We start from the raw sequence: 24,105 nt of genomic DNA on the forward strand, positions 1-24,105 counted from the left end.
CTGGGGAGGAGGGAACAAAGAAAAATGTCATCAACTGGTGATGCAAGATGAGCCCAATCACTAAACACTATTTAGCCAACTCCAAATTCTGCAACCAGACAGTAGAAGGCATTTCATACATTTAAGCAGAGCTGCTGCACAATGACTGTGTCCTTCTGCTTCTGAGAATCAAATAATCCTTTTGCTAAGGAAGAAAATCAGCTGGAACGGATACTGTCATGTCATCTTCTTGAAGAAAGCTTTCAATACAGTATGTATCTGGTTTGGGATGCATTTTATAGACTGTTAATTTCATAGAACTGCTAATAATAACAACAAAAAACCAAAACTGTTAAGCTATAGCAAAGTCAAAAATAATATTATAAAAGGTGTAGCATTTCTAGATTATTTTTAAAAATCCTAATTGGTGCCGGCAGGCTTGTAGAAGAATGCATGATCAGCTGTCTGTATCAGTGCTATAACCTCTAACCACAAGCGTGTAAATGTATCCTGCTAAATGTATCTGCAGTACAGAACGGCAGATACCTCCTCAGCTGGAATGGTATTCTAATGTGAATAAATTTGCTTAAACTTAGAAGCAGAATACAATCAGGACAGAAAAATAAATTGATGCTGAGTTCGTTTGGATACATAGCTGACCAGCACGGACGATAAAAGCTAACCAGGATACTGACCTAAATAATGTTGACTTGCAGCAGCCTACTGTACTTGCTCAAAACATAGGATATGCAAAATTATATTTCTCCTCCCTCCCCCTGCAAAAGCTAAATTGTAAAGTAACAAGCCATTAACAGAAATCCAAAAGGCTATAGTTATAGAGAGGGAGAGTACATACTGTAAGAGAAGAAATGGTGTTGTGCTGAGATGCAACGTTTCTTTGTTTCACTTTGAGGCTTATCTTAGCTACGCTTGCACGACGACATTGACATCATGGAGGTCAGGGCTGACACTGGGGTGCTATCCGTTTTATGAGTGAAATGTTTTCTGAAAATTAAATCTCATCTACTCGAACACCAAATTTCATGTCTTCTTCAATACCACCTCTCTACCCTCGCTGCACAAGATTGATGGGATCTAGTTTGGCTGTATGTAATAAATTGGAATCGCCTTCTGTAGAGATTCCAATACATAATTGTAGGAATTAATTTTTTAAAACAAAAACCTTTAAGAATTCTTATGCATCCCCTTTCAATCTTTTCTATCAACGCACACACGCACGCACGCGCACACACACACACACACACACAATTGAAGCTCAAATTGCAATGAAATGTTTAACATGTGGAACAAAAAAATGTGGAAAGAGCTGCTTATTCAGGATTTTGAAGTAACGCCTAATAAGCAAATACTGTTTTGCTACAGAACCAGTGTCACCATGTCCCCAAAGAGAGGAAAACAGCATAGCTTGCTAGAAAAATTTCCTCCATTTCCTGCCGGCAGGTAAAAAACAGAAAAGCATTTACCACGCTGTATAAAACAAGAAGTCTTTTATTTTTAAGGAAACAGAGCAGATTATTTTCCATTCCTTCTTCAGCTACAAAAAAAACCATACCCACCCCCACCCTTAGATCCTGGACATAAGCCAACATTTTTATAAAATGCTATGAGACTGATTTTGAATACATAATATTTACTTTCCTTCTTCATATCTCTTCAAGGTCTTTCATTGCCTATTGCATCACTGAATATGCTAATGTTAGTTAATTTTAACTCGTGCAAAAAGAAATTAACATTTTCTGGAGTTGCTAGTTTTCCAGCGCCTCTATTTTCTATAAGGACTGGCTAAAAATAACTGGGTTAGCAAAACATTCAAACTCCCCAGAATTTTTTTTAAAGGAGAAAATGTATTCGAATATCTTACTTCGGTACTAGGTTTCACAACCGATCTTTTGTTTCTGGTTTTCATTCTGTCTCCTCTCCCAGAATCCAAGTGATTTTTAGCTCAATGTGTGGCAAGTACCCCGCCCAGCTCTATCCCATACATTTTAAAGTATCCGAATGGGGTTGTCCAGATGGTCGATCATACCTGAACCACACTGAGTCCTCTTCTCTTTGGAGCACATCTCTCCCTCCCACAACTATTCCAGAAATAAACGTGGCTCTAACGGAAACACCAATGGTGGAACCATCTTCCCCACCCCCACCTCATTGCCCTATGAGCTCTGGTTAGCATTGACAGCGACAGAAAATTAGAATGGAGTGTCCTTAGGCTAATTCCTGCTGCACCACGGGGGTCGGGAATTAGAGACTATCACTCTGGGTTACAAGGTACCAGTTTAATAGAAGGTCATCTGTAAAGCAGAGTCCTGAGAGTGGGGGCGGAGGAGGCTGAAGCGAACACCTCGGCATTTGGTTCTATTAGTGTCTGTTCAGGTATTCCCCATGAATAACATCTGAAAGCTAAACATTCACATTAAAACACTCACACATTATTATCATGTAAGCTAAGTAGTCACGCTATAGAATCAACTCTAACCCCTTGGAACTCAGTTGACGCCGCCTCTTCCTGGGAAAATAAATGACAGCGACAAGGACAGTAATCCATATCAGGCTCCCAGGAGATGAGTGAACAGTGTCATGTCCCTTTACAGGAGCAGGGTGGTGAATGTGGTCAGGTCCCCTACTGGTACTGGTAAGCCGATGCCTGGGCAAGTGGTCTCCAAACCTTCTTGTGGGGTTCTGTGTCCACGCTCTGCCAAAACGAGCCTAAAAGCTATGTGTTGGTTATTTTGTGATGTTCCCAAAACACTCCACGAGCTAAACGTGGTCTGTTCACCAAACCTGATTGTGTTAAATGAATTTGAACTGTAGCTGAAAGCACTCAGATGGATGAGCTTGTTTAGGCAGACATTCTCTGACTAGTAAATCCTGTTTTGTACTTTAAAAAAATCATGCGCATGCCTGAATTACGCAAGCTTTGTCATGATTACAAGTGGTAAGGGTAAGCATTCACTTATGATTTTTGTCTTTCTTTTATTTATTAAATTGAGTGGGGTGACACTGGTCAACATGAACATATAGGTTTCAGGTGTGGGTTTCTATATTATAAGATCTGTATACTGTGTGCCCACCACCCAAAGTTAAATCTTCTCCTGTCACCTTATATTAGGATCCCATTCACCCTCCCACCCCACCCCTTTCCCTCTGGCAACCATCACACTGCTGTTTGTGTTCATAAGTTTCAGTTTTATATCCCACATATAAAAGCTTTTTAGCTTTTTCTGACTGACTTATTTCACTTAGCATAATGATTTTTAAAAATTCATGCTCCTCACCAACATCCTCGGGGCTTACGCACAGACATTAATATAAAAGACAAATCCCTTTCCCACGTTGTAAATGTTGACCTGTTTTTGCACTGGGAACCCCAAATAATCTGGCAGGAGCAGGCGGGAGAAGGCAGAGCAGCAGCGAGGAAGCGTCTTTCACATAGATTAAGGCTCTCACTTGCTCCCCATCTCATTGTTCTGCCGTCTGAGCTCATTTTATTTTCAGTCCTGTAGGTTAAAATTAAATTGCATGGCTTACGCAAAGAACATAATTCAAGTACGAGCCAAGCTTGAGTCTCCATGTTTTAAAAAATGTAGTCAGGGCATGGAGTCCCAGAGGAATCCTTAGTTGATAAACATTTGGATCGGTTTGCACATTTCTTTATTCCACTCACTGCATTAAAAATTACAGCTGGTTTCCGTTTTTACCTAATATAGATATTCAACATTTGTGGGTAAGTTTGTTATCGGGTTAGGCTGTTTTGAGCTAAATGTTTAAAAATAAAATATTTACCAAATATAACATTTTTGTTTAAATTCTTAGAATTTAAAAGTTTAAAAATTTTTGATGAGCTTGGTTATTTTATCTATCTGTAGTGCATTTAGCCTTGGAAGTAACAAGGTTATAATCTCTCAATGGCTGAAAATGTGCTTTTGGATGATATTTTAGCCTAAATATTTTGGAAAGTCCAGTGCTACTTCGATCATCTACATTTTGCCTAGAGATCTGGGCAGGAATTTCTATTTTCTACCTTGATCAGAGCTGTCTATTAGAACGACCATTTATTGAGAACCTACTATATTCTCAATATTCTAGCTATATTATTTAATTCTAAACCAATAATCCTGCAAGGTGGAACTTAATTATTAGTTATCATCAACTTTAGGTGAGGAACAAATTGAGATTGCTAGTCACACAGTAAATAGCACAGTGAAGACTTAAACCCACGTCTGACTAATTCCAAAGTCACATGCTCATTTGTGGTCTTTCCACCAACTCTGACAGGATAAAACCTCCTTCTTCTACATTCTGCCCTGAGGTAGGAATTTTTTTACTGTGTAGATGACTAGTCGAGGGGAACGCCCTCCCTGAAACCACAACCACCCAGGTTTATAAGAACCAGCCTCAACTCCCCAGTTCCTGAGAATTTGGGGTACCTGTTATACTGGACCAGGAGGTGGAAAAGACAGAATAAAAGAAGAGGAATGAACTAGACTGTGTTGGAAAGTTAAGGTTAGAAAACAGTAACAAATAAGCAGTAACAATTTTTTTCAGAGGTTTGTTATAATTTGGAAATGTTTCATGAGGCAAAATAAGTGGAACAGCTTACATTTCCACCTGAGCAAACTACCTCCCCTGGTGAAGCCCAATCTTTTTATGTTACAGATGGGGAAACTGAGGCTGGGAGAGATCTGGTCATTTGCTTAAGATCACACACATAATAAGTGAGTTGACCCATTTGCTGTATTAAAAAGCATATGATCAATTAAAGAAAAATCAGTGTAACAATCAGGACTGACCTGGTTTTCACACATAGTGCTTTGGGCCTGAACAGATAACCCAAGTTGGTATTATGAGTTCCTTCCCCAACATATTTTGAAAATGGGTTTTTAAAAAGCCTAAATTTTGAATAAGAGAGTTTTCTCCATCACGGTCAGTGTCTCAACTGCATCATTTTACTGATCGACTCTCTGCTGATATCTGTACATTTTGCCCCTGTTTGGAAGATCCCTTCCACCTCTGAAAGTGTGTGATTCTAAAAATTCCAGCTCTGCTTGCTTTCTGGGTCAGTTAGGCCAAGCGCAGGACTCCAAGTCCCCTGCCGCCTGGTTATATGGCCAGCTGACTATCTCCCTCATTGGCAGTAATTTTATATGCCAACCAGATGGCTCTCAAAGGGGGCTTTCTAATCAACTCTATCAGCTCCACCCTGCCTGGGAATACGAGAGGAGGATTATCTTCTGTGCTCGTGAGGCAGAAGGAAGGGTTGGGTGAATAGGCCTGCCTGACAAGTCTGAATTCCAGGAAGCCCCTCCAGGTCTCAGACAGGAGCTTTCTCACTCCCATCCATGAGCATTCGTGTATAAGACGTGGGTGGGAAGGGAGCACACATTTGATGGCAAGGATCTGGCAGCAGGCCCTGGGGACCAAACTAAAGTTACCCTCCAGGAAAGAACTGGAGGGAGAAGGGGAATGTGGACCATGTGGTTTGCAACAGAGAAAAAGTGGTACATGACTTAGGGCTGCAAGGGCAACTGTGGTGGATACCATCCCACCCCAACCTAAATTTAGCTCAGACTCTCCTGTGGGAATATCCTCAATGTCTCACCACCATTTTCAATATCACTACCTCAGCTTTAGCAACAGAATAGTTCCGCTTTCATTTCTCAGTGCACTTGAAATGTGGCGCTAATAAAGACCTTGCATGCTCTCTGAGACCCAGAGCTTTCCTGCATCCCTAAGCACATGCTCATTTGCGGCCATGACCGTTTGCCACTCCCCAAATGGAGAGCAAGTAGAACAACAGGGTCTTCTAGATCTTGAATTGGCAAAAATAAATAAATAAATAAATAAATAAATAAATAAAAAACATATTCAGCAAGAAGATTGAGTTTCTTCTTTCTAGAGCAGTGGTTCTCAACCTTCCTAATGCTGCGACCCTTTAATACAGTTCCTCATGTTGTGGTGACCCCCAACCATAAAATTATTTTCGTTGCTACTTCATAACTGTAATTTGGCTACTGTTATGAATCGTAATATAAATATCTGATATGCAGAATGTATTTTCATTGTTACAAATTGAACATAATTAAAGCATAGTGATTAATCACAAAAACAATATGTAAGTATATATGTGTTTTTCGATGGTCTTAGGCAACCCCTGTGAAAGGGTCGTTCGACCCCCAAAGGGGTCGCGACCCACAGGTTGAGAACCGTTGCTCTAGAGAGATTGGCTACTAAGTTGAAAAGGGAGGGTGGGCTGTAAATGAAGGTGGAGAAGGAATAATTCTTACAGGTTAGTAAGATCCACCCCATGTGAGTGCATAATCCTCTTTGTATCTTTCTTCATCCTGGGCAACAAATATTCCAAGACTCCCCCTGGGAACAAACGCATTTGCTTTCTTTTTTCCCAGATAAATGACTTTGTAGTTCAGAAGGGCCACAACCATGCACCTCTTCTCCACAGAGCAGCTTAACAAGCTTCAGTGAATTTTCACTTCCTTTGGGCTGAAGATAAAAGCACACGAAGCTTATGTTGTATTGAATTATCTACCTTTACTCATATCTCAGGGTTGCCTCCGGCAAGATCTATGTATCTCCCACGGTACACAGAGCATTGACGGGTGCAACAAAGGGACTCATGTGGGAGTGCTCTTCACCGACCAACACCAAACTTGGGGGGGGGGGGGTTCCTCTGCTTCCACCGCTACCAGTGGAATCTTCAGCTCTGTACCATGAAGCTACTTCCTAGAATTAGAGAACTCACTCCGTGAGTTCAGGCATAGACCTGGGGACTGACAGTACCAATGGAAGTCTTTCAAACACTTAATCCCTGTTCCCCCAGGGGAGCCACAAGTAGTCTGGAAAGCTGACCACAGGCTTTGTTGAAATCTGTCCCCTCTAGAACAGGGAAAGGGAGACAGAAGTCAGAGTGACCCACATAGACATCAGCAATACCACTGCCTTCACAAGATGCCTCGACCTTCCCTCAGGCCCTCGGTGGCACAGCGTGTTTCACAGCATTTTATAGAGCATGTCATTGAAACTCTCTCTCTGAGGGAGGAGAAAGTTGGATTCAAAGAGCCTGTTGTTACAAAAGTTCTCAGCAAAAGCTGAGGATAAAAGCCATATTACTTAATTTCTGGCATTCTGCTCTTTATAATTCAACATACTGGCTCAACTTCTAAAGATTTTTATTCCAAACTTTCACTCAAATAGGTACTTAATAAATGGCAATAGAATAAGTGAATTAATGAATAGATGCCAATATAGAGGGCTTATAACTTATTTCCCAATTCATCTCAGAAGAAAAATGTTATACTTGTTTAATTTTGTTTCATAAAAAAAGCTCAATTAAATATAATTTTAAGCAAAATAGTAAATATTGGCCAAAGTATCACCTGGGACCAAGAGTCCCTTGAGAATATTAGAGATGTAGGCTTGATTGCTATATTAAGTCAATCAGATTAAGTTTAGCCAGCGGAAATAGCCTTTATCCTATTTGGTTTGCAAAGAAAAATCTCATGAGTTATCATGAGCAGCTAAAAATAAGTTGCAGGTTTCATTTTCCGTTGTTCAGTATGGTTTTGAAACCAAAAGGTACATAACTAGGAGATGCACCAAGACCTACTGAAGTTCAACAATTCAAACTGTTACCTTTCTAGCACACTGTCCTGATCTGCAACTCACAGCCAGCCCAAGAAATGTACACTACCGTCCATCTCAGCATGGTCTCTTGAGATGAGCCCCCCTAATAAATAAGGCATGGCAGGAAATTGGGAGCTGAGGCCAGTTTTGGGGGACAGTGGCTTGTGTATGTCTTAATATCCGGACAGGATGCCACATAGACATCAGCCCTATTTGCTCAGCCTCACTATTAGGTGACACTATGGACCCCTTTGCAGAGCCAGGGAGTTAATAAAGCCAGAATTTCATTAAGATGGGGCCCTAATGTCGTGAGCGCGGCAAGTACCCCTTGCCCTAAATGCCCATGGCCTTGTGCAATTCCATACTGCACACCCAGGCGGCTCACAATACGTTTAATTTCAAAACTGTCTTTCCAGGGCCAAGTCTGGCAAAAAGGTGTTTGACAGAGGCTAAGTGCCTCAAAGGGAAGGCAGCCATCTCTCACTAGCATTCAGCTGGGCACACGGCCCGGGAGAGAGCCGTGCAGTTAACAGAAAGCCCTCCGCTGAATGAGATGGAGAGGGGGCAAAGAAGGGTTAATCTGCTTCCATTAGAGGAGGGGCCCTGTGATGAAGGTGAAGAGAATAATCTGTACGAAGAGCAGAGAAGACAAAGCGCCATTCCGGAAAAGACATGATTGTGCAGGGCGAGAAGGATGATTTGTCCTAGATTTTCACCGTGAGGCCATTTCTTAGATCTGAGTCTTTACCTCACTTTGAAGTTACAGTCGCAGGGAGGGGAAGGGGGCAGAGTCACACTCAGGGCTGGAATACTTGAGCTTTGATTCTCACTGAGATGGGCGTCTCTGAGAAGCAGAGGGTGAAACCAAAGCCATCGGAGCGCTGCCACAGAAGCCTACCCATAAATCAGAAAGCGGCAAAATAAACAATAGGAGTTGCTTGTGAAAGAGAAACCAGTGGCCAATCCCTGTTTCCTGGGGCAGGGAACACCCTATTTTTTTTTTTTTAACTTAAAAAGAAGCAGCTTTTTAAAAATTTGCTTTTAAAAACTTTTTTGGAAATACTTTAAGATTCACAAAAAGTTGCAAAAATAGTGTGGCGATCATAGGCAAATCCTCTGGTGCCCAAGGCTGTGGAACAATGGGTGCAGCAGTTACTCTGGAACAATGGGGGCAGCAATTACTCTGGAACAATGGGGGCAGCAGCTCCCTTTGGGTTCTAGCTCCTGTGCTTCACTTGGTGCCGTCACAGGAGATGGATGTGGACTTGGAGATGGATGTGGACTTGGGGATGGTGATTTACAGAATCTGAACATAAAAGGGACTGTCAGCAGCTGAACAGTCTGGAGGTTGAACTTGAAAGTCAAATGATATGGTCATTTGGCCCCCAGAAGCTGAGGTAGTAGAGTAAGAAGAAGGGCAGCCAGATATTGTCAGGTGACCAGTGGGTGTGCTCTGATGGGTTTGAGCAGAGTTGTGCAGACAGGACAGATAGTCATACTTCCTTTTAGATGATGGTGAGAATTTTTTAGTTTGGTTGTTGTTTGTTTACCATGTTCTCTGCTGTAACAGAATGTTCCAAATTTTCATTTTCAGGTGCCTCTTCTCTGACCCATTGCCCCTCCTTCGGCCAGATGAGCTGAAGGCAGCCTAGTGCACAGCACCTTTCAGATTTAAAGAGGCAGGCGCATGATCATGAAGTTATGTAACCGGGGCTCCCATCGGTGAGGCTGAATCCATGGCAGTTCCCGTCAAGCTCTAACTTTGTCTTCTTTTCAACTCATGCCTGCCTTGACCTAAAATTTGCCCACAATGTGGGTCTTGCTCTTGCCCTGTCCTTGCTCTCTTGGCTTCTGACTCTGGACCCCACCTCTTACTCTGCTCTCCTGGCATGGATGTGCATGGCTGACTATGCCTTCCTCCATCTAACTTTAGTGTCACCACCTCCGGTTAGGACACACTGTGGGCTGACCTCTTTAAGTGACTACCATGGATGACCCCAGAGGGCTGCCCACACATGTCCCGAGATATGGCCCATCGGAAGGCAGATGAGAAGTCCTCTAGTGAGGCAGGAGCTCACTTCAGGAGTTAGTCTTCTTGCCAGTGCCTTCTCTCTGCTCCTCTGAGGCTGGGTGGATCCGAGAACCTTCGTCTAATCAAGTTCCAGTTTTACCTCTCCCACTATATCTCTGGATATCCACAAGGAGGTAAGTGAACTATTCTGGGTCTCAGTTATCTCATATCCTATATAATAAAAGGCTAATATGCAAATCGTCCCTTTAAGAGTTTGACCCACTGGGAATTCAATCACTTGCTATGACGTGTGCTGACCACTAGGAGGCAGCATGGAATGAAGGAAGGCCCTGGCCGGCCCTGATCACCAGCCAGGCCTAGGGACCCTACTCATGCACGAATTTTGTGCACCGGACCTCTAGTTTATAATAAGGTTTTCTGACTTCCTAGCTGAGACTCTTTTAACTATACCACGAATAAGGGAAAATCTAAAATTCAGAAGCCAAAAAAGAATCTTAAAGTTAAATTCTGGTTTAGATATACTAGCTCAGGGTTCTTTAACTTTTTCTCTAATAAGTAATTGCTGAAATGAATGTTGACTTGCACACAACATATCAATAGTTCTCAAGCTCAAATGTGTATAAGGATTGGGAGGCTATATTAAAATGCATGTTCCTAGGCCCTCTCCTTGGAGCGTCTGGGACCACTGGAGCCTAGGAGTATGCATTTTAACATGAGAAACTGAAGAGGATCTAGGATTTGAAATAGATACTGGTAACTTTTTAGAGGCTAATTTATCAATATGAATTAGGAACCTTAAACATAGGTCATTTGACCTAATGATTCAATTCTAGAAAATTTCCCTAAGATGTCCAAAAAGATTGAACTTTAAGCATGTTTACAAAATACTAGAGGAATCCACAGGCAGCGAAATTGCAAACATATACCGAAGGAATTTCTTCTCTGATACTGCTCCTAGGCCATTGGAAACTAAAGAGAAAATAAACAAATGGGACTACATCAAAATAAAAAGCTTTTGCACAGCAAAGGAAACCATCAACAAAACAACAAGAAAGCCCATTGCATGGGAGAACATATTTTCCAATGATATCACCGATAAGGGTTTAATTTTTAACATTTACAGGGAACTCATACAACTTAAGAAAAGGAAGATAAACAATCCAATCAAAAAATGGTCAATGGACCTAAATAGACACTTTTCGAAAGAGGACATACAGAAGGCCAAAAGAACATATGAAAACATGCTCAAAGTCATTAATTATACGAGAGATGCAAATCAAAACGACAATGCGGTATCATCTCACACCTGTCAGAATGGCTATCATCAACAAATCAACAAACAACAAGTATTGGAGAGGATGTGGAGAAAAAGGAAACCTTCTGTACTGCTGGTGGGAATGCAGACTGGTGCAGCCACTGTGGAGAACAGTATGGAGTTTCCTCAAAAAACTAAAAATGGAACTCCCATTTGACCCAGTGATCCCACTTCTAGGAATATATCCCAAGAAGCCAGAAACACCAATCAGAAAGGATATATGCACCCCTATGTTCATAGTAGCACAATTCACCATAGCTAAGATTTGGAAACAACCTAAGTGCCCATCAGCAGATAAGTGGATTAAAAAACTGTGGTACATCTACACAATGAAATATTACACTGTGGTAAAAAAGAAGGAATTCTTGCCATTTGCAACAGCATGGATGGAACTGGAGAGCATTATGCTAAGTGAAATAAGCCAGTCAGAGAAAGATAAATACCACATGATCTCACTCATTTGTGGAATATAGAGAACAACATAGACTGATGAACAGGGACAGATCCAGAGACAGAGAAACAGCGATCAGATTTGTCAATCCCCAGAGGGAAAGTAGGAGAGGGAGGGGGTAAGGGGGAGAGATCAACCAAAGGACTTGTATGCATGCATATAGGCATAACCAATGGACACAGACAACAGGAATATGAGAGCATGAGTGGGGGGTGGGGGGGTTAATGGGGGGATGAGGACACATTTGTAATACCTTAACCAATAAAGAAATTAAAGATAAAAAGTAAATTAATTTAAAAAAAGAAATAATGTTTACATATTTGTAATAACAGAGCACTAGAGGCAATCAAAATGGCCATCAATAAAAAGAATGGATAACTTAAGATGTATCAGTCCAATGAAAGCACAGTTGTTAAAAATCACATTTTCAAAGACCATTTAGTCACTTGGAAAATGTTTACAAATACCAGTTAAGTGGAGTGAGAAAAAGCATACAAAATATCATTTCAATAATTTTTAAAAGAAGAAAAAATAAATATACAAAAAATTGGAAAAAAATACATTGAAATGTCAATAATGATTTGTTTGTTGTTTAGTGGTTGTTTTCTTCTCAATATTTTTCTGTATTTTCCAGCTTTTGTGTAGTGACTAGTTATGGCTCTTTCTATTTGAAACACAGTGATAATTTTTTTAAAAAGAAAAGACAAGGGATTTGTCTCATGTAGAATGAAAATAGAGGGAAGAGCAGTCTCTTAGGAGTCCAGGCCAGCAATGGCCTGGCTGCTGAGGAGGGCTCACATGACGGACAGACTGAGTCCAGTGTCTGGAGTGAATTTTGAGCTACATTCTCTTTTGCAAAGTAGTTTGGTATAGTCAATGCCAAGGAATTTGGGTCAAGGAGAAAGTCATTTTCACTAGATACTACTTTCTGCTACATTCAAGGATAACAGATTATAGGATCTGAGACACAGTTGAAATGATGTCTTCACTGCTCTTGGGTTGAACTCATGCTTGCTGCCTCTGTGTATAATCCCCCCACCTGACACATACCCTTTCCCCATCACACCAAGCAGACAGACTGCAGTCATGACTACGGGCTTCGGACAGATGGTGGGCTCCTGTCTGGCATGAGAGACAACACCCAGGGTCAATGCTTCTATGGGGTGATTTCAAAGCCTTCTTTGGCCAACGCATTGGGAGATCCAGAAAATGCCAGGAAACAAATGTTTTCGGCAGAGAGATGTTCTCCTCACAGATTTCAGTGAGTCCTGGTCAGAACTCTCTCTGATAAGATTAGAAGACTTGTAGTTAGGCCTCTGGCCTAGAGTCAAACCTTTCCAAACGTCCTTGAAATTTTCACACCACATGCTTTGGTGAGTTAGGGAGTGGTGCCAAAGATCTCAGATGAAAGTCAATTTAGACAGACCAAAACAAAAAAATTAAAATAATGATACTTACAATACTAATAGCAATATCAAAAGCGAAAACACCAATGCTGACCATAATTATGGTAATTATTTTCATTAACACCTTGACTTGCCATGCATTTTTCTAAGTTGCCCACACCATTTCACATCTATTACCTTACTTACTCTGACAGAATCTCAGTTTTACATTTTTAAAAAATACCATTTCAGAGGCAGGAGGAAGCTTTAAAGTTCTCATGAAAATCAGACCCTTTTTGAGTTAAAAACAAAACCCTGAAGTCTTCATGTGGTGTTTTCCAACTGAGTTCTTGACAAGAAATCAGGGGATTTCAGCATGAGAAATTACGATGCCCTATTACCATGAATTCTTAACTTTGGGGATGATGATGTGGCCTTATTGCAAAATTCTCTAAAGGGAGTAATAGAAGATTTATAACGCTGACCCAGGATAAGAAGGGGGCTTGTACTTTTGTGCTATAAAAACTATAAAACCTCTGGGGGTAAAAAAGAACTGACTGGTTTGTGGGCATGGCCTGGTAGTTGCTACGCTCAGTCCACATCTGCTCACCGTGAATCAACGAGTACAGGCTAAGCCCCTTGGATGATCAAGGTTCTGAAAAGACAATGGTGCCTCAAATTTGAACTCTACTCCTCATGTAGAATTAAAAGTTTAAAAATAATAAAATTAAAATTTAAAAAGCTCAAGAAAATCTAGCTTCTCCCATGGTACCTACTTTGACGCTTTTTTGAAAATGTGGAGATCCAAATATTTACAACGTTGGTATTTGTTACCCCTGCCTTGCTGGTGTGTCTGTACCAACACTGCGGAGGGGTCATGGTGACAGTAGTGGAAGTCTGATTTGGCGGTTGCATACTTCTCCCTGCCACGCTATTCAGCTAAACCAGTGGTTCTCAACCTTCCTAATGCCGCGACCCTTTAATACAGTTCCTCATGTTGTGGTGACCTCCAACCATAAAATTATTTTCGCTGCTACTTCATAACTGTAATTTTGCTACTGTTATGCATCGTAATGTAAATATCTGATATGCAGGATGTACTTTCATTGTTACAAATTGAACATAATTAAAGCATAGTGATTAATCACAAAAACAATATGTAATTATATATGTGTTTTCCGATGGTCTTAGGCGACCCCTGTGAAAGGGTCGTTCGACCCCCAAAGGGGTCGCGACCCACAGGTTGAGAACCGCTGAACTAAACATTAGAAATCAGGAGGTTGACCTCACCCTACCTCCACCAGACACACACTCCTAGGTCAATTCCTGCATATTAAGTGCTTGGAGGAGCCATTATCACATGGCAGTTGAAATGAACAAGCTGAATGGACCCTGGCGCTCTTCCTCCTTGACTGTGGCCTTTGCCCTGCCTTTCCTGGTAGACTCCGTTGATCCGGGACTTTCAACAACAGATCATCTCCACTTGGCTCCAGCTTTTGAAACCTGGCACTTGTTCTCTACTTACTCCTTTGGCGGAACCCACCCAGCAGGCATTGCCTTCCCCCACCAAACTGGTCTCATCTGGAGCTTACCCCACTAGCCCAGCCGGCTCTAGCTCAGTGGACACTTTCAGGGCCCAGCAACCCAAGAAAATGGATTTTCAGAGTTGTGGCATTTCTGTAACACTTCAACTTGTTATTCAGCCCACACCGGATGGAGGGTGGGGGGGCAGGGCCTGGGCCAAGGCCAGGCAGCAGTAATAGGAGATCAGACATCAGACTCCATGAGAGCCTGAGAGGCTGTGTCACATCAGCCAGTAGCTGGCTTTCCCGCACGTGGACAATGTGTATTCTTCAGGGTGTGGGTGTGGGTGCAGGTGCCCAAGATGTCCAGTCCAGGGTGAAATTAAATCAGAAACCAGAGTGTCTAGCCAGATATTGACAACACAACTAGAGAACTAGGTACCAGACAGCTCAGGCAAAGCCTGTTGTCCACTTTTAGTACATGTGCTGCTGAAGCGAGCATATATAGTCCTCCACATAGTATTTACCAGGGAGGGGAATACTGCACTAAGACCCGCAATGGTGGAAAGGCTAAATAAAATATAAAATTAGTTCCAGGGTTCTCTAAACAGGGCTTATAACTTTATCATTCATTGTTTCAGTAAATATTTCAAACCTTGTCCTGAAAAGAAAAAAGCTAGAATTATATATCAAATCTTTAGGGTAGCAATAATCTCCCCAGCTTGAGTCTTTCTGGTCTACTTTTAAATTTTTCTCTCACAACTTGGTTTGGAGATCCGATCTTAGTCAGGGAGTCCCTCTCCTCCCTGTTTCCACACCCACCCTCCCCGCATGCCAACATTAAAAAGTGTGCCAAGATCTGGAGCAGATCAGGCAGGGTAGCGTCCCGAGCTCCTCGGGGCAGTCAGACCCTAAGCTAAAGAAACCACGAGCTTTCCTGTAGTCCACTGGGCTCCCAGTTGGGGGAACAGAATGCTGTTGGACAATTCCAACTAGCATGACTAGGCCCAGGACCAGGGGACAAAGCCAGAATGACTTACCCCAAGGGGACCCTGTACAGGAAACTAAGGGGAAGAATGTCCTTCCTGGCTCACTGGCCACTGGTGACATGGTGGCGCTCATGGAAAGACTCAGGGTCAGAATGGACAGAGGCATCTTGAAAAGTCTTACCCACTGCTCTTTGTCCACAGAGCCAGATGTTACCTACGAGTGTCAGTTAAAGAAATTCTAAATATCTGATAATTTTTTACTTCTCTCACTGCTTCATTCTGCTATCTTATCCTTGAGAATCTAAGTTCTGTATTATGCTGGGCCAAAGAGGACTACCTCCTCTCCAGATACTCTCCAGAGCATCTCTGGGAAGTGGCTCCCACCCCAACCCAGGGACTACATTTCTCGGACCCATTTGCAGCCAGATGTGGCCGTGTGATAGAGTTTTAGTCAACCGAATGTGAGTAGAAGTGATGTACATCACATGTAGGCATGGCCCATGAAAACCTCCTGTGTGCACTTTTTCATGCTTTTTTCCTCTTCTACTGAGAAATGGAAATAGTCCCACATGACCTTGAAAACCACATGCTGAAGAAGGTGGGGCGTCTCTCAATCTCTGTCTCTGAATGTATGAGAGAGAGAGATGCCCCACTAACTTGCAGTGTCACATGAACAAGAAATAAACTTCTCATATTAGCATAACCAATGGACATGGACACTGGGGCGGTGGGAGCTTGTCCTGGGGGGCGGAAGTGGCAGGGGAGGGTCAATCAGGGAAAAGGAGACATATGTAATACTTTTAAAAAGGAAAAAAAAAAAGAGAAATAAACTTCGATTAGAGCCATTAAACATTTTTCGGTCTATTATAGAAATTAGCCTACTCTAATTATTACCTATCCTTTTTATTTTCTTCTTTTTTTCTTTTTGGTTAATCTTCACCAGAGGATATTTGTTTCCAATTGATTTTTAGAGAGAGAAGAAGGGAGGGAGGGATGGGGAAAGAGAGAGACACATTGATTGGTTGCCCCCTGACTAGATTGGGGATGGAACCAGCCACCCATGTACAGGCCCTTGATCAGGAATTGAACCTGTGACCCCTTTGGTGCCCGGGCCAAAGATCTAACCATTGAGCACACCAGCTGTTATCATTGTGTGCAGAAGTCCCCATGCCTTCTCCCTTTACCCTAAATTTCACTGCAAACCAAAAGAACCGAATTAGTAAACTTAATTTAAGTAGCCATTAGATATAAATGACACTCACCAAGTTGGTGGTCACAGTATTCAGATCTTGTAGCCAGATGAACAGTTTAGCAAAGCCTCAACTTCAAAACAACCTGATATATTAAAATGAAACAAAAAGTAAAATGTAAGATCTACAGAACAGATATATTAGAGTGTAATGGTTAATTCCTAAAGGGAATTGCCAGTTTCCAAAGGAATTCACCACTGTTTTGCAGTAAACGACAAGCTTCCCCATTGCTTTTAAAATAAAATTCATTTTTAATATACCCTCCACACACCAATCATTATAAAACATAATTTATTTATTTTTATTGATTTCAGAGAGGAAGGGAGAGATAGAAACATCAATGATGAGAGAGAATCATTGATCAGCTGCCTCCTGCACACCCCACACTGGGGATGGAGCCCACAACCCAGGCATGTGCTCCTGGCCGGAATCGAACCCGGGACCCTTCAATCCGCAGGCCGACGCTCTATCCGCTGAGCCAAACTGGCTAGGGCTAAAACAGAATTTATAAAGAACAAGTCTACTAAGCCAAGTAAGCTATACAAAGAGTAGATGCTGACTGAGGGAATGATTTTGGAAGCTAGGAAAACTAGGTATGATTTCCATGCCTACGTGCTCTGCAGTTCTTTTATACACATTAAGACTTTTCTCTCAGGAACTTACCTTTCCTGGGTAGGAGCTTTCAGAGCTTGTAAAATTATAGGCTATGCAAAGGCTTAAGATTTTTTATAGGTGAAGTTAAAGCAGACTCTAGGGATACATTATAGTGTCTGTGTTTTATATCACCCTAGGTGGCACAAGAAAATAAGCTCTGCGTAAACAGGGCAATGTGACATGGAGGTGCCCGCACCAGGACAACCAGGGACAACCAGGGACAAACAGAGATGTGCTCTGTAAAGGCGGCAGGCTGGGGATGTTTTCTTATCAGAGCTGCCATCTTTTACCAGGTTAAGTGCGAAAATATCATTTGACGACACAGGGCACATATTTGCCTAGAACAGGGCTTATTTTTGTACCCGATTACTCAGTATAAGCTCCAGGAAGCAAACAGTTCAGAACTCTGAACAAACACTCTGGCAGTCCAACACAGAGCGCCAGGGCTGGCGGGAGGAGGAAGAGGAGACAAAACAAGAGTGGTGACGGGGAAGGCGCAGCTCGGGCCATTTCCCCCCGGGGTTTCAGTCTTGGTGTACAGAAATATTTTTGAGAGGAAATGTGTCCTTGCCTGGGCCTGTGGAGAAGAGAGAGATTAGATAGGTCCCTTCAGTGCTGTATTTGGAGGGTCCCCACTCACCCCTCTGGCCTGGGCCTGCTCAGCCTTAGGTGTCAGGGAACAAGATGGCACCCACGTGAAGGTGCCCACGTGAGGGGCGCGGAGTGAGGGGGCCCAGGCGGGCCTTCACTTACTCGGAGGTGCTGTCTCTTCTGAAACCCAGATGCTGCCAACTCCCTGGGCTCAGGAGTGAGAACCGCTTTCTTGCTCTGGGTTCTTCACTTCTCGTCGAAATCAGCTCCACATATTTTTCTCATGATGTCAACCATTCTGACTCCTTACGTTCTGAAAGTTGATCTACAAGTAAAACCTTCCATGAGGCTTTAAAAAATATATATAAAAAAGAAAAGAAAAGTGTGCTGTGGGGAGATGGCGAGGAGCAGAGAGGCAGTGCCTCCTGATTTTGAGGTTTGCTGCAGCTGCGAATGCCACTCCCCAGGCAGTTTCCTGGCTGCAGAGGGAGGCCAGTGGCCGGCGTGGGTGACGTCAGGGCCAGGCCTGAGTCATCACCAGAGGCCGGGCTGCCCTGCCACTCGGAAGGGGACAAAAGGAACCTTTGATGTCCAGGGCCCTCCTCTCGCTGTACTGAGCAGCAGGCTAGAACATTCCAGCCGCTTCCCCACCCCCGGCCACCCTTCCTCCTTCCGGAACAGTACCAGGCAACTCAGCAAGGCCTCCCCAAGGGATGTCGCCCTCCTGCGTGGCAGAGGCATGGCCGCTCTCTGTCAGAGAGAAGCAAGGGAGAGTGTTTCTCTGAGGATTCTCACCTCCCCCGCTTCCTGGTGGCGCTCACTCACCCAGGGAGTTGCCGGGGTATTAAAGGAGACGTGGCAATGTAGAGGATGGTCCTGTTGCTCTCCCTGGGCAGTCCCCAGGGGTCAGTGTCTATTCCTGTCTGCTTGTGTGCGATGGTCCTGGGCTTCCGTTCTCTTCTCTCTGGGTGCCGGTGTGAGCTGGCACTTCCTGGATTTAAGAGGGAACCGCTCTTTAGGAGGGGTATTTATATCCCAGGGCCCGGTGCGGGGCTCAGTAAGTACATGATGAGTGAATGGGCGATTATTTTAAAACGTAGTAGAGAACATGTATGGAATACTTAGGGTGAATGTTTGAGCTTTTGTGCCAGGTACTTCATAAAGATGATTTCATTTATTACCCTGTTATCATTTCCCGTTCTCTAGCTGAGAAAGTGAATGCTCAGAGAGACGCAGACATGTCTCTGAAGCCTCACAGCTGGTGAGTGGCAGAGCCTGGATGGTCTGGTCCCAAATCCTGTGCTCTTAATCACTATGCTGAGAGGCTGGAGTGAGTGAATGAAGAATGACCAAGGGCAGCCTGTCCAGGTGAGGGGGTTGTAAAGGTAATGATTGGGCTTAAAACCAAATTCTTCAAAAACTAGTGGAGCAATTAGGGATGACCCCTCTGGGGTAGAAGGCATCATGCCCTCTTCATAGGTCAACACCGGGTCTGAGGGTCGGTGGGATACCCACAGTGACAGGAGGGTCCAAGAGGGGATGAGAAGCTAGCATGAGAACAGAAAGCCAGGCAGGTCTGGTGACATGGGGTGGATGAGGAGTCACAATGGACAGAGTCCCTCAGAGGTGTGGCTGGAGGGTCTGTGCAGCTAAAGGCACAAGTTTGGGGCAGGCCCAAAGACTATATGATAGCTCTCTGAAAGCCTGACAATGAGAGAGAGACGGAACAATGATGTAGCTTCAAAGTGTGAGGTGGGGCTGGAAGTGACAGGGAGCAAGACGGGACCTGACATAACAGTTACTGTCCTTAACACCGTCCTGCCAGGACTCAGCTGCCTCTCTGGGACTGGGTGAGCGTGCTGTCAGTGGTGGTGCTCAAGTCCAGGCAAGGACGGGTGGCTTCAGTGGTACCTTCTCCCTCTGTGGTTTATGATTCTGTGGTTTGTACTTTTCGACAATTCTTCTAGGAAAAACCAGAAGTTCCAGCCCCTTACAGAAGGGGGTAGGGAATTGGTGGCCTCAGTAATGTCACGCCATAGCTTTCCTTCCCACAGTGGGGCCGATGGCTGGTCACAGGACCCCTCTCCTTGGCTCAGGAAATGGATGCAGTTACCTTGTTCTGGGAGCTCTGCTGGTTGCCACGCTGAGGAATTAAACTTGTGCTATGGGGCCAGACTCCCCAGCAGGTGGAATCAGCAGAGGTGAATTTCCGAAGGGAGAAATTCACCACCATTTAATCAAGAGAGTAGCAACAACTGACCAGGGTCACTGTCAACATGCACACAGAGCCTGACCTTGGGCTGAGCTGAGGAAAGCGCTTTAAGTTCCAGGCATTTTTGGCAGGAGGACTTGTTTATTCTTCTCTACTCTCTCTGCAGAAAATGCCTATGGGCACCTCCCCACTCTGTTTCCTCAAAGGCTCAGTGGCCTTGCTTGCTTCACATACACAGGTATTTATTCCTTGAAATGAACAGAGGCTGATTTTTTTTTTTTTTTTTTAGCCTCTCTTGTGGGACCAGGATAACATGAAGAGAAGAAGAAAGGAGAGAAGAAATGATGAGTGAAAGCTTAAGTGAGACATAGATCCTCGCACTGCATGCTCTGGGGTTGGTTGGAACAGAGGATAAAAATCAAAGAACTGGATAAAACATCTCTTTGAGGACACAGAGGAGTCAGTGATGACACCCTTAACCTCTACTCCGTCTGGAGAACCCACCACCTTGGTTATAAAAATGAAGTTCTACTGATAATTATAAAAATAAAATGTTTACAAGTTCAAGGAATTCCTTGGAAGACTTGTTTATACTTGCTGCCCCAATTTCTCTCATTTCATTCACTTAAAAAACCCCACACAATTTGCTAAGATATCATTTACACACCATGAAATTAACCCATTTAAAATGTGTCATTCAATGGATTTTAATATATGTATTTACAGAATTGTGTGACCTGTAATCTAATTTTAGAACATTTTTATCACCCCGAAAAGAAACCTTGTACCCATTATCAGTCATGCCTCCTTTGCCTCCACTCCCAGCCTTAAGTAAACATTACTTTTCTTTGTCTCTATAGATTTGCCTCTTCTGGACATTTCATATAAATGGATTCATACAATATTGTCTTTTATGTCTGGTCACTCTCACTTAGCATAATGTTATCCAGGTTCATTCTTGTAGATGATATCAGTATTTCATTCCTCTTTATGCCTGCATAATATTCCATTGTGTGGATATACCACATTTTGTTTATTCATACACTGATTGATAAACATTAAAGTTGTTTTTATTTTTGGCAGTTATGAATAATATTGCCACAAATGTTTGAGTACAAGTATTTATAAGGACATATGTGTTCATGTCTCTTGGGTAGATACCAACGAATAGAATTGCTGGGTTATAAGGTCACTAACTCTATGTTTAACATTTTGAGGAAATGACAAACTGTTTCCCTAAGTGCTGCATCATTTTATATTCCCATTAGCGATGTGTGAGAGCTCTGATTTCTCCACATCTTCACCAAAAATTATTTTTTAAAGTATACTTGACACACAATATTATATTAATTTCAGGTATACAACACAGTGAGTTGACATTTATATACCTTGTGATGTGATCACCACAATAAGTCTAATAGCCATCTGTACCTTACAAAGTTATGATACCATGGCCTATTTTCCCTATGCTAAACACTACATTCACATGACTTATTTATTTTATAACTGGAATTTTGTACCTCTTATTCCTCTTTACATTTTTCACCCATCCCTCCATGCCCCTCCCCTCACCTATACTCTTATTGTCTATCGTTTCTACTCTAGCCATCCTAGTGGGTATGATGTGGTATCTCATTTTGACTTTGATTTGCATTTCCCTGAAGACTAATGATGTTGAGCATCTTTTCATGAACTTATTGGCCATTTGTATGTCTTCTTTGCTGAATTATCTACTCAAATCCTTTGTCTATTTTTAAATTGGATTATTTGTCTTCTTATTTTTTGACTTGTAGGGATTCTTCATATATTCCAGATATACATACATATGCTTTGTAAATATCATCTCCCTGCCTGTGGGTTACCACTTCACTTTCTTTATGGTATTCTTTGAAGTAGAAAAGTTTTTCATTTTGACAAAGTCTAACTTGTCAATCTTCTCTTTTACCACTTGTACTTTTGGTGTCATATCTGAGAAACCATTGTCTAACCCAAGGTCGTAAGGAATTACACCTGAGTTTTCTTCTATGAGTTTTATAGTTTTAGTTCTTACATTTAGGTGTGTGATCCACTTTAAGGTAATTTTTATGGTGTATGGTAGGAATTCAAATTATTCTTATCATGTGGATATCCAGTTGTCCCAAAAGCATTTGTTGAAAAAACTATTCTCACAAAAATTCTGTACATCTAAAACTAAAAGTTTATTTAAAAAAAATACAGGGTGCTCCCATATACACACTTTAATAGCTGATACCTCAGTTGATGTTTCTTTCTTTTCAGCCATACTAAGCTTTGAACAAAGGAAATTCATCCTAAAATGCTACTGGGAAATTGAAAACACTGTTGAAGTACAAACACTGCCTTTATAATTATTTTGAGACACCCTCTGTCAGCTGATAACTCACTTAATTTTCACTCCTTTTCAGGTTTAACTGACTTCAAATAATGGGTGAAGCCAGACTAAGCTTTGAACAAAGAAAATTTATCCACTAGACTTTTTTTATGGAGATACATAAAAGATAAAGTTTACAGTACAAAACCAGCAACAGTTGACAAATTGAGGGTGTGGAAATACCAAACGAAATGATTCTTGATGTTTTTCGATTCCATTGCTTCATGTTATTAGCGGTGCCTGGACCAGAAGGGTCATCAGTTTGAAAACAGACATTGACCAAAATTTTTTAAAATTTCTGTAGATTATTTTAGATTTTGAAAAGAAACTGTATGTTAATAAACACTGACTTTATAATCAAAGTGTGTATATATATTTCTTAGCACACACTATGTATCCTTTTCCCCATTAAAGTGCATTGGCCCTTTGTCAAAAATCAACCAACCATGAATATTAAAGGTTATGTTTGGACTCTTAATTCTATTTCATTGATCTAGATACCTATTGTTATGCTAGTACCATGCTGTTTTTATTCCTGTAGCTTCATATCCATCAGCTTTGGCTATTTCAAGACGGTTTTGGCTATTCTGGATTCCTTGCATTTACATATAATTTTTAGGATTATCTTTTCAAGTTATGAAAAAAATCTAGCTGGGATTTTGACAGAGATTGTGTTCTATTTGTAGATAAATTTGGAAAGGATATCTGTCTTAACAATATTAAGTCCTCTGATCCATGAACCTGGGTAGCCTTTCCATTTATTTAGATCCTTAATTTCTTTCAATGTTTGGTCATTTTCAGTGTACAAGTCTTACAGTCCTTTTGTTAAATCTCATCCTATGTATTTTATTTTTAATTGATAGTATAATCTTTGCTTATGATCTTGTTAAGAGCTTATAATTTGGAGATTGAAAGACCTAAATTTTAGTCCTGGCTCCACCATTTATGGAAGCTCTATGTCCTTAAGACTATTTAGCCTGTGTCAGCCTCCTTTCTTTAATCTGAGCTAAGGAAATAATACATCACCTCATGGTTTGTTATGCAGATAAAATAAGATAATGCTATGCTGTCCTATTGAAACTATGAGCCAGTCTCAGAGTGGTGCTGCAATCTAAGAAACCCAGTCCAGTCACCAAGAAGTAATGTCAAATTAATTCATATTCCAGGGGTGGGCAAACTTTTTGACTCGAGGGCCACAATGGGTTCTTAAACTGGACCGGAGGGCAGGAACAAAAGCATGGATGGAGTGTTTGTGTGAACTAATATAAATTCAAAGTAAAGATCATTACATAAAAGGGTACGGTCTTTTTATTTTTTTTTTTTAGTTTTATTCATTTCAAACGGGCCGGATCCGGCCAGCGGGCCGTAGTTTGCCCACGGCTGTCATATTCAATACTTGCATTTCTCAAGCACCATACAGAGGCCCCTGAAATCCTTCCTAACGTGTTTTTCCCTTCTACCTAAGCCTCTTCATCCCACAGCTTCAGCCTCTCCTTTCTCCCAAGCTCCCTACAAAGTGTCTTCTCCAGCCCTAACCAATGTTTTTTGAGTCCTTCTCCTTCTGCCCAGTACTGATGGGGCAGGAGAAGAAACTGGATAAAGCCAGGACCCTTTTTAGTGGGCAGGAAAAAAGAAAAGAAGAAGCACTCAAACTTGATTTATGTCTCTTCACTCAT

General features: G+C 42.1%; 1 protein-coding gene and 1 long non-coding RNA gene across 7 annotated transcripts in view; one reads left to right on the forward strand and one right to left on the reverse strand.

Annotated features, from left to right (window-relative positions):
- The window catches only part of ZBTB38 (zinc finger and BTB domain containing 38), a 124,839-nt gene that overhangs the window by 56,440 nt on the left and 44,294 nt on the right, over positions 1-24,105 (reverse strand). For 5 of the 6 annotated variants that reach the window (XM_036332380.1, XM_036332372.1, XM_036332381.1 and 2 more), the window contains 3 exons: positions 18,654-18,819; positions 17,991-18,153; positions 16,596-16,668 (listed from right to left, as the gene is read on the reverse strand). The gene's annotated coding sequence lies outside the window, so the exon portion shown is untranslated. The remainder of the gene's footprint in view (positions 1-16,595; positions 16,669-17,990; positions 18,154-18,653; positions 18,820-24,105) is intronic. The other variant, XM_036332376.1, reaches the window with a different exon arrangement.
- Positions 26-22,267, forward strand: LOC118668113. The gene is made up of 3 exons (XR_004971535.1): positions 26-250; positions 9,233-9,843; positions 20,330-22,267. It is a non-coding gene; the product is annotated as an uncharacterized LOC118668113 (long non-coding RNA).

This window comes from Myotis myotis, unplaced genomic scaffold (assembly GCF_014108235.1).
Source record: "Myotis myotis isolate mMyoMyo1 unplaced genomic scaffold, mMyoMyo1.p scaffold_m19_p_13, whole genome shotgun sequence".
Classification (NCBI taxonomy): Eukaryota; Metazoa; Chordata; class Mammalia; order Chiroptera; family Vespertilionidae; genus Myotis; species Myotis myotis.